General features: G+C 46.3%; 1 pseudogene; it reads left to right on the top strand.

Annotated features, from left to right (window-relative positions):
- Positions 1 to 8655: 8655 nt before the first annotated feature.
- LOC122893411 lies at positions 8656 to 9559 on the top strand (annotated as a pseudogene).
- The last annotated feature ends 925 nt before the right edge of the window (positions 9560 to 10484 follow it).

The following is a 10484-nucleotide window of genomic DNA, read 5'->3' on the forward strand; positions in this document are numbered from 1 at the left end:
TGGTGGGGACGCCTGTGTGTGGATGTGGAGGGGAGGCCTAACTACGTCTGTATATCACCTGAACATTTCTTTGTATGGCTCCATGTGTATTTGCTCTGTGTGGGTCTGCTGTGGGGCGGACAATCGAAAAGCGTGGCCTGAGTGTGGAGTTTGTATACATAGGTGATGTCTCTGTATCTGGGGGCACAGTCCTGTAATGGGGGGCATTAGATTAGTGTCCTGGTGATCTAGGCTGTTAGCTTCTCTCTCGGGCCACCAGAAGCCTGGCCTGACTCCCAGCACCTGGCCAGGAGCAAGGGAATAATCAATAAGCCACCAGGAGAGGATGGCTCCAGCAGAATCTTAGGCCTCGACTTTAACCCTTTCCTACCAAGAGGAGAAATTCTTCACCACAGGGTGGGGAGAATTTCTGTGACCATTTTAGGGGGAGAGGAGGCATAGTCACCTCTCCGGGGATGCCAGGAAGCCAAGTCAAGAATTACTATTTGCTCAGCCCCTACCAAGCGCAAATCCCCTGTTACAGCCAGGACTTTAGAGCGATGTTGTGAGGTGGGTAATATCAGACTCATTCAGTCCCCAAGGAAACTGAGGCTTCTGAGCAGACACGACTGTTTCTGGTCACACGCTAAGTCAGAGCTGGCATTCACAGCCAGGTTGGCCTGGCTCCGTCTGCCTTGCTTCTTTCACTGTGCCCTTGAAGAAGACCCACACCAGTGTGGTTCCACCATTCATCCCCTTCTCTGGAGCTGTAAAACCAGCAGCCTGTTCCAAGATCCCTCAGTGTGAGACCTGCGTCTCCTGGGCCACAGCCCCTCCACCCCCCTGGGAGATCAGCGCTGGTGTGGAAGGAGAGAAAATCTCTTCCCCTGGCATAGCCACAGGGCTCCATTAATCTGGCCTTGCCCAGTTTCTCTGCCTCCTTGCTGCTCCCAGGCTGCCCTTCAGGGAGAGGCAGGGTCCACACTGCTCTGCACATCCCAGGCTACCACACGCAGGAGACCTGGGTGCCTCTTTTTTTGTTGGGCTCTGGGGAGCACTATTTTCCCTTAGTAGGAATAGAGCTTAAGCTCCATAGCTCTGTGTTATCCCGTAAAATTAACCCCAACTATGACCCTCCTCCTGGGAAGATTTCAGAAGCACGGAGAAGTCTCCCTGAATTTCTTCTCCCTAAATCTCCTTACCCCATCACTGCTGCCTAAAACTCCGCTCACAGTTCCACTGAAAGATCGACTCACTGTGTAAAGAACCTTGAGAAAGAACAGACCAACAGCTGGTCGTTCACACTGCAGTGACAGAGGCTCTCACCCTGGGAATGAGACCTGAGGGCCCCAGAGCCGGAGTGGGGGGAGGGTCAGCAAAGCAGGCCAGATCACTAAAACAAAACAAACCAAAACAAACCAACTTGTATTATTCACAGTTTTGCTTACTTAGTCCTCTCATCCTTCCTCTTCCTTCTTCTACAACTCTAGAACCAGAAAGCTAGATGAGCCTCTAGAGACATTCTCTTCTGTCCCTGTGTTTGACAGAGAAGGAACTACCAGAGAAGGTGGTCATCCTCTTCCTGCCTGTCCATCCAAGACTAGATCCTACTTGGGGGGCCCAGACAGCCCGGGCACCTGCATACACGCACACCGACACGTACATGCTCGCCCACATCGGACTTCCTTCCCAACTGACTTCCTTCCCATTCCACTTCGTGAGATCTTCACTGGCACAAAGATGTTTTGTATCTTTGTTTTCATGGAGTCACGTATGTGAGGAGGAATACTGGATATAGCCTACACCTTCAGGATCGTCACCATGATGGCTAAAATACTGGCCTCTCGCTTGGGGCCACCTTCACACGCATGATGGTCCTTATCCTCACAATGATTCTGGAAAGAAGTTACTATTGTTGAAATTGTCCCTGCTTTACAGATGAGGAAACTGAGGCTTGGAGAGGTTAAGTCATTTGTTCCAGTTCACAAAGCTGGTGGAGCGTATGAACCAGTCTCTCTGCCTACAGATCCTGCTTATGGAGTCATTGCACCATCTCACCTCCTGATCACTCACAAAGGGAATTCCACAGGCACAATGGAAGCTGATGCTTGTGGAAGGAGCATTAATCTTTACCATGAGTATCAGCAAGGAAACTGAAGCTTGGTGACCTTGTATCCAACAGGTAAGTAACAGAGATGGAACTGAAAACCAGGGATCTCCCTGCTGGTAACCCTGGGGATGGGCTTCTGCCATTGCCCCTCTGAGGACCAGTTCCATGCCCAGAGTCCTTTACTATTCTCCCAAGGCTGTTGGAGATGTTGTAGAGAATAGGCCAAGGAGGACCTCAGCATTCACAGCCTCACCCACCATACAATCCTCAGAGCTGGGTTTTGGTGTAGGAGTTTGGCACCATGCTTCAGAGAAAATAACTAGGTCCTGAGAAAAGGCAGAAACTTGACAAGATTCTAGGCCTCTTGACATCAAACCCGTGTTCTTGCCCCAACCTCTCTTGCCTGCCTCCCACCAAGTCCCTTAGAACACACAGGCACCCCCATGGCATGGCACTGGTGGGTGCCCTCTCTCTCCTTCTGAGCTCTTTCCCTCTCCCATAATGCCCACTGAGCATCTGCTGCAGGCTGGGTCCTAGGCTAATCAATTGCAGACTATCTCATTTAATGCACAGGTTGCATGCCTGTGAAGCCAGCCCTGCCTCAAAGGTAGGTAGGTCTTCAACATTTTTAAAAAGATTTTATTGGGGCACCTGGGTGGCTCAATGGGTTAAAGCCTCTGCCTTCGGCTCAGGTCATGATCCCAGGGTCCTGGGATTGAGCACTGAATCGGGCTCTCTGCTCAGCAGGGAACCTGCTTCCCCCCCTCTCTCTGCCTGCCTCTCTGCCTACTTGTGATCTATCTGTCAAATAAATAAATAAAATCTTTAAAAAAAAAAGATTGACAGAGAGAGAGAGAGAGCACGTGCGAGTGCACAGGCTGGGGGAGGGGCAGGCAAAGGGAGAGAGGGAAGAAGACTCCCCACTGAGCAGGGGGCCCAGTGTGATGCAGGTCTTGATCCCAGACCCCTGGGACCATGATCTAAGCCAAAGGCAGACATTCAACCGACTGTGCCACCCAGGCGCCCTGACCATGGGTTTCTTAATTCACAATGACTTCAGCACATGTCCATTGTAAACCAAGAAACAAACGAACAAACAAAACCATTCCCATGTGGATAGACTCATTAGCACAAATTACTAACTAGTCTCATAGACTAATGAGGGTGTGGATTTGAGTCTCCGTCCCACCTCTTATTGGGCATTAACAAGTGAATTTATTGATTTCTTCATTTCTGAGCTGCTGAACAATGAATATAAGACCTACCTAACTTTGGGGCGCCTAGGTGACTCAGTCAGTTAAGTGTCTGCCTTGGGCTCGGGTCATGACCCCAGGGTCCTGGGAATCGAGCCCTCATGGGGCTCCCTGCTCGGCGGGGAGTCTGCTTCTCTTTCTCTCTTCTCCCTCTACCCCAGCCTTTGTTTCTTTCCAAATCACACCCCGAAGATAGCTGCAGGGACAACCGCCATCCTTAGATTTGGGGACTTCAGGGGTCCACACGGAAGAGCTGTGTCTGGTGTTTTAGGGGAAAGCTGCATTTTTCCTCTCTCTCCAGAAGGGGGAGGCCTAGCCAGCTTAGCACAGCCTGGGAGCACTTCTTGAGCCTCTGGCCGGTGCCCTGGAGTTCCTGTCTCCTGCCAGCCCGCAGCCTGACTGGGCCTCCCTTCCAGTTCTCCGCTTCTGCTCAGAACTATTCCTTCCCTTGCTCTGCAGGGGCACGAGCAAAGCCACAGCCATGCCATCCACAGGAGGTGAGTGTGGCTGGACTGTCACAGAGGAGACCGCAGAGCAAGAGACTGAAGGAGAAGTTTGGGTTCCACTGTAGGAAGCCTCACTTGCCAGACTGAGGGCATTCCCCCGGCAAAGGAGAACTTCTGTGACCCCGTTGTAGCGTGAAGAGATTCAGATGGGAACACGGCGTGAACATCTTTCTGTGGAAAGATTAACACACGGATGAGTCAAGCCAGGCAAGAAGTAACCAGGCCATAAATCAGGAGGGTGTGGGGGAGGGGTGTGAGGGAAGAAGACCTGCCTGTGGACTTTGGGCCAGCGGCTCTCTCCTTAGAAACGGGCAGTCCTGAAGGCAGACTGGTCTGGGGAAGAGGTGGAAGGTGATCAACTAATCTCATCCAGTTATGGGGGGTAAAGAGAAGAATTTCTATATGAAATCCTGAGGCAAGAGGAAAAGAATACCACTCATTTGTAACTTACTTGTTAAAGATATTGAAAAAAGATACTGAAAATCTGGGTTAAGATTCAGACACCAGTATCAGAGGGACCGTCTTGCATTGTGAATCCTATTTCCCCGGGTGGGAGGAGACTACAGGTTTTCTCTGCAGGTTCTGTCGGTTGGTGTTTGGTGGTGGGGGGAGGGATCTGGGCTCTGGGAACACAGGCGTGGAATCAAGATCTCCCTGACTGCCCTGGTCCCCGTATTTCCTGTTAGCAGTATTTCTAGATAAAATTTGGGGAACTGTCTGCTATCTGCTTGACTTGAACATGAGTGATGCCTATTTTCCAGTGGATTTCCCCAGCAGAAAAATGAAATATTGTCACAAGCTCTGCTCTCCTTTACAGATGTGTGTGGGTTCAGGTTTTGCAGATTTTGGGGGCCAGTTACTGTCCCCTTACCAATCAGAGGTGCTTGCCCTTCATGAGACTCACACAAATGGATAATGATTTATCGTATATTCTCAAATGTGAGGATGCCTCTTCATAAAGCTATTGTCATAATCTTTTAAAAACTTTTTTGTTTTTTGTTTTTTAAAGTGGAACCCAGCGCAGTGCTTAAACTCATGACCCTGAGATCAAGACCTGAGCTGAGATCAAGAGTCAGATTCTTAACCGATGGAGCCACCCAATGTCCCTTAAAGGTTTTAAGGGATGTCTTTTATTCTTTCCAACACACATTCATAAGATGCTAACTATGTTTATTTTTTTCTCGTAACAAGGACCACACTCTCCTGCCCTATTTTGTCTCTTCGTCACCTTAAAATAAAATAGGAATTATAAATGACACCAAATATTTGGCTACAGTCAAAGTACTTCAAGCAGAATTTTAAAAAGAAATGCACAGATGATCCTCTTTCACTGGAAAACATCTTCTGAAGGTTACTGTTACCAGAAAATTCCAAAAATAGACTATAAATGAGATAATAGAATCTGGGTTGTCACCTCTACTCCAATGGGATTATCTTATGTCTAATCATAGACAGATTGTGATTAATGTGATTGTGGATGGGGCATTAATCCGATTCAGAAGGGAATCCAGTCAGATTTTCATCTGCTCCAAATGTGTAATTGGTTTGGAAGCAGCAGAAAAGCAGCTTGTACCAGATCTTGCCGCATCACGGTGATGAGGTCTATTTTGATCAGCTTGAGTTATGGACAATATAAATTATTTATAGCCACTTTAGACATGCCTTATACTTGTAAAGACCTTCAAAACAAAATCACACTCTTCTTGCTGTTGTAGGACTCTCATTCAGCTGGATCCCTGTGCCCACAGCTTATAAAAAGCAAGGAAGCGAAGAGATTAAAGGCCGGTAGGTTCCTCATAAAGTACTGACTGAACATTACAAGGAGCAAGAGGTTGAGCCAGGCAGTAGAAAAGGCCAACGGATGCATACAGAATGGTCTTGGCCCACAAGGATTTTGCTCTAGTTGAGAAGAAGGACCCAGCCTCAGGAAAGCACAGGCATCTGGAGAAAGCAATATGTGGTGAGGCTCGTTCAAGCTGAGCATGAACTAGACAAGTTTAATGAGGGTGGTGGGATTTGAGCTTTAAAGGAGAGAAAGCTTCCAGTATGGCCCATGAGTGAGGAGGGAGTGTGCCAGGGCCAGAGGCTGGGCTGCACCTATGCCCTGGGTGCAGGGAAGCATGGTTTGGGGAGAACAGAGGGAAGTGAAGGTACTATATCATTGGTTGAACCGCTGCTATGCCCTGTGGCTGGCAGGTCATACATCTCTTTCAGTCCTCATGCATCAGCAGGAACTCTGGGCTAACAGAAAGCCTAGAGAAGAGCGATATAAACGGAAATGAGCTGACTCAAACAACGAGCCCAGAGGTAGGGTAGACTGTATAGTTAGATGAGCCCGGGGTCTGAAGGTGTCATTAGCAGGTTCTTTCTGTTTCTCCGCTGTACTGTCCACAGCTTCCTTCTGGGGGTGAGTCTTAGGGTCACACAATGGCTGCCAAAATACTTGGGCCCATATGCCTCCAGCCTGTGACCAGTGAGAGAAGCTGGTGTCTTGGGGCTCTCACCAAAGAATCTCCTAGAAAACCTGATTTCTGTTTCATTGACCCTGGCTTAGATCTGCCCCTTCCTGAACCAGTCACTGAAAGGAATTAGGGATTCCCATGTTAGTTTAGACTAATTGGCACATATCCCACTAGAGGGGTGCTGATAAATGTTTTTTTTTTTTTAAGATTTTATTTTATTTATTTGAGAGAGAGAGACAGTGAGAGAGAGCATGAGCGAGGAGAAGGTCAGAGGGAGAAGCAGACTCCCCATGGAGCTGGGAGCCTGATGTGGGACTCGATCCCGGGACTCCAGGATCACGCCCTGAGCCGGAGGCAGTCGTTTAACCAACTGCGCCACCCAGGCGTCCCTGATAAATGTTTTAAGAACTGGCTCTTTAGGGCGCCTGGGTGTCTCAGTCATTAAGCATCTGATTTCAGCTCAGGTCATGATCCCAGGGTCTTGGGATCCAGCCCTGCATTGGGCTCCCTGGTTGGCAGGAAACCTGCTTCTCCTTCTCCCACTCCGCCTGCTTGTATTCCCTCTCTTGCTGAGTCTCTCTCTGTCAAACAAATAAATCTTTATCGAACTGGCTTTTTAGGAAAGAATATATATATATATATATATATATATATATATATATATGTTTATTATAAATTTGTTGATACAAAGCAAGCATAGCAAAAAACTTATAAATAATAAAATATGCAATTGTATTCTAATTATAAATTGTAATTTGAATTGTGATTGTAAATATGTAATTGTATTTCAATTCTAATTTCCACGTAGTCAATTGATTCTTATAGAATGCTTTCACTGATTTTTTTTTGCCAGACTTTTGCTAACTTACAGTTGCCTAATTAAGTAAATAAATATCTTTCTTATAATCTAGCAATAAGCAATTATAAAAATGTACTACAATTAGGGTCACCTGCGTGGCTCAGTTGGCTAAGTGTCCGCCTTTGGCTTTGGTCATGATCTCGGGGTTCCGGGATCAGGTCCCACATTGGGCTCCCTGCTTAGCGGGGAGGCTGCTTCTCCCTCTCCTTCTGTCTGCCGTTCCACCTGCTTGTGCTCTCTCTCTCTCAAATAAATAAATAAAATCTTTATCTTTTTAAAGATTTTATTTATTTATTTGATAGAGGGAGACAGTGAGAGAGGGAAACAAGCAGGGTGAGTGGGAGAGGGAGAAGCAGGCCTCCTGCTGAGCAGGGAGCATGATGTGGGCCTCGATCCCAGGACCCTGGAATCATGACCTGAGCCGAAGGCAGACACTTAATAACTAAGCCACCCAGGCGCCCCTAAATAAAATCTTTAAAAGATATACCACAATTAATATATTTTATTTTTTTTTAAAGATTTTATTTATTTATTTGACAGAGAGAGATCACAAGTAGGCAGAGAGGCAGGCAGAGAGAGAGGAAGGGAAGCAGGCTCCCGGCCCAGCAGAGAGCCCAATGCGGGACTCGATCCCAGGACCCTGAGATCATGACCTGAGCCAAAGGCAGCGGCTTAACCCACTGAGCCACCCAGGCGCCCCAACCACAATTAATATATTTTAAATGAAAACATTTAAAACTGTATCATTAAGTCAACAGGAAATGTAAGAAGGCATTATGAAGAAAACTTTCTTGACTAGGGCATTGAAAAACAAAAAAACACATAGAGTACCAAAATATGTTCCAGTGTAGAATTATATATATGACATCAATTTTCCTCCACTTTCTCTTTAAATGTATAAATCTATAAATGTAATTTGGTTTACCACAAATATAGTTAAATTGCCCATGGGATTTGACACAATAATTCTAAAAATAAGATGAAGAAAGAAATGTGTGAGAATTAGTGAGGACAGTTTACAAAAGAAGAGAAATGAAGGGTGCTTTTCCCTATCAGATATTCAAAGGCAGTATAAAGTTCTAATAATGAAAACTGTTTGATACTAAAGCAGAACTTGGTAGATTTAATATAACATTGAGAAGCCCCCAAATCAGACTTTTGTTTTAATAAGAGTTCAATAGAAGAGGAATAACGGAACAATTATTCAGTATATATTATTGGTACATTTAAAAAAAAATTAAGTCAGATCTCTCTGCACTGCACTGTTCACCACAACCTTCTTCAAACAGATTAAAGATTTAAGTGTAGTGACAAAAAACACAAAGGTACTGGACAAAAATATGTGACTCTTCCTGTAACCTTAGGATGATGATGGGTCTTATGAATTTGACTACCAAAGAATGCAATGAGTTGCTCTTTCCAGGCATCCCTGTGAGGGTGACATCGCCCTTAAACCCTGCATGGCACTCCCTCACACACTGCCATGATGCCCAGGGAAGATAGGGTCACCTGGAAGTCCAGCTGCTTCCTTAAGATCATCCAGCTTTTGGATGATTATCCAAAATGCTTCACTGTGAGAGCAGACAACATGGACTCCAAGCAGATCCACAAGACACAAGATGGGCAAGAACACCGTGATGCACAAGGCCATCCAAAGGCATCTGGAGAACAACCCAGTTCTGGAGAAACTGTTGCCTCATATGTGTGTGTGGGGGGGGGCTGTATGGGGGATCTTGTTACCAAGGAAGACCTCACTGAGATCACTGTTGCTGGCCACCAAGGTGCCAGCTGCCTCCCACACTGGTGCCATAGCCCATGGGAAGTTCCTGTGCCAGCCCAGGACACTGGTCAGGGCCTGTGAAGACCTCCTTCTTTCAAGCTTTAGGCATCACCACTAAAATCTCCAGGGGCACCATTGGAATCCTGAGTGATGTGTAGCTGATTCAGACTGGAGACCAAGTGGCAACCAGTGAAGACACGCTGCTGGGCATGCTGAACATCTCCCTCTTCTCCTCTAGACTTTGGGCTGATCATCTAGCAGGTGTTTGACAATGGCAGCATTTACGCCCCTGAAGTGCTTGACATGACAGAGGAAACTGCATTTGCACTTCCCAGAGGGTGTCTGTGATGTTTCCAGGATCTGTCTGCAGGTAGGTGACCCCAACCTTGCATCAGTGCCCCATTCTGCCATCAATGGATACAAGTGCATCCCGGCTTTGTCTGCGGAGACTGAGGACACCTTCCCACTTGCTGAAAAGGTCATAGACTTCATGGTGGATCCATCTGCATCCACAGCTGTCGCCTCTGTGACCACAGCCCCAGCTAAAGTGGAAGCAAAGGAAGAGTTGGAGTCGTCCAGTGAGGATATGGGATTTGGTCTCTTAGACTAACTAACAAAAGCAACCAATTCAGCTAACCCTATTTGTGAAACAAAGAAATGTAGGCTTACTTCTTGTACAAAAGAAAATGCAATGGCTGTTTATTATTTATGACAGACAAATGGGTTGATAGCCTTACAAAAAAAGGTTTAGTATATTAATGATTTAAATAAGAAAATGATGAATTCTAACAGAAAAATTGGCTGGAAAGAAGAAAAAAATCATGATCAATTACATGAAAAAATTACTGTCTCACCATAAACTCCATAGCTTAAAGTAACACCAATATATTGTCTCCCAGTTTCTGTTACTCAGAATTCTGGGCATGGCTTAACTGGGTTCTCTGCTTAGGGTCTTACAGAACTGAAATGAAGATGTTGGCTGGGCTGCATTCTCATATGAGGCTTGACTAGGGAAAGATAAGCTTCCAAGCTCCCAAACTGGTGGTGGGATTCATTTACTTGCAACATGTAAATGAATGCTTGCTTCTTCAAAGCCAGCAGCAGCAGCAGCAAGAGAGAGAGTGAGAGAAAGAGAGATTCTGTTGAGTTGAGTTTCCAACTTGATGGGGCCTTTTAAAAAAGTTACTTATTTATTTGAGAGGGAGAGAGAGCACAAGCATGGGGAAAGGGAGAGGGAGAAGCAGACTCCCTGTTGGACAGGGAGCCCGATTCAGGGCTTGATCCCAGGACCCTAAGATTATGACCTGAGCTGAAGTCAGATGTTTAAACAACTGAGCCACCCAGGTGCCCCCTTGAGGATGCCCTTTTAAAGGGTTCACCTAATTAAGCAAGGCCCACCTACTTTTCATGAGCCCCAAATCAACTGATTAGAACTTCAATTACATTTGCAAAATCCATTCACTTTTGCTGTACTTGTTGGAAACAAATCATAGGCATTCAAGGGGAATCATAGGATTCAAGGTTTGGATCATGGG

The sequence above is a fragment of the Neovison vison genome, chromosome 13, assembly GCF_020171115.1.
Source record: "Neovison vison isolate M4711 chromosome 13, ASM_NN_V1, whole genome shotgun sequence".
Classification (NCBI taxonomy): Eukaryota; Metazoa; Chordata; class Mammalia; order Carnivora; family Mustelidae; genus Neogale; species Neogale vison.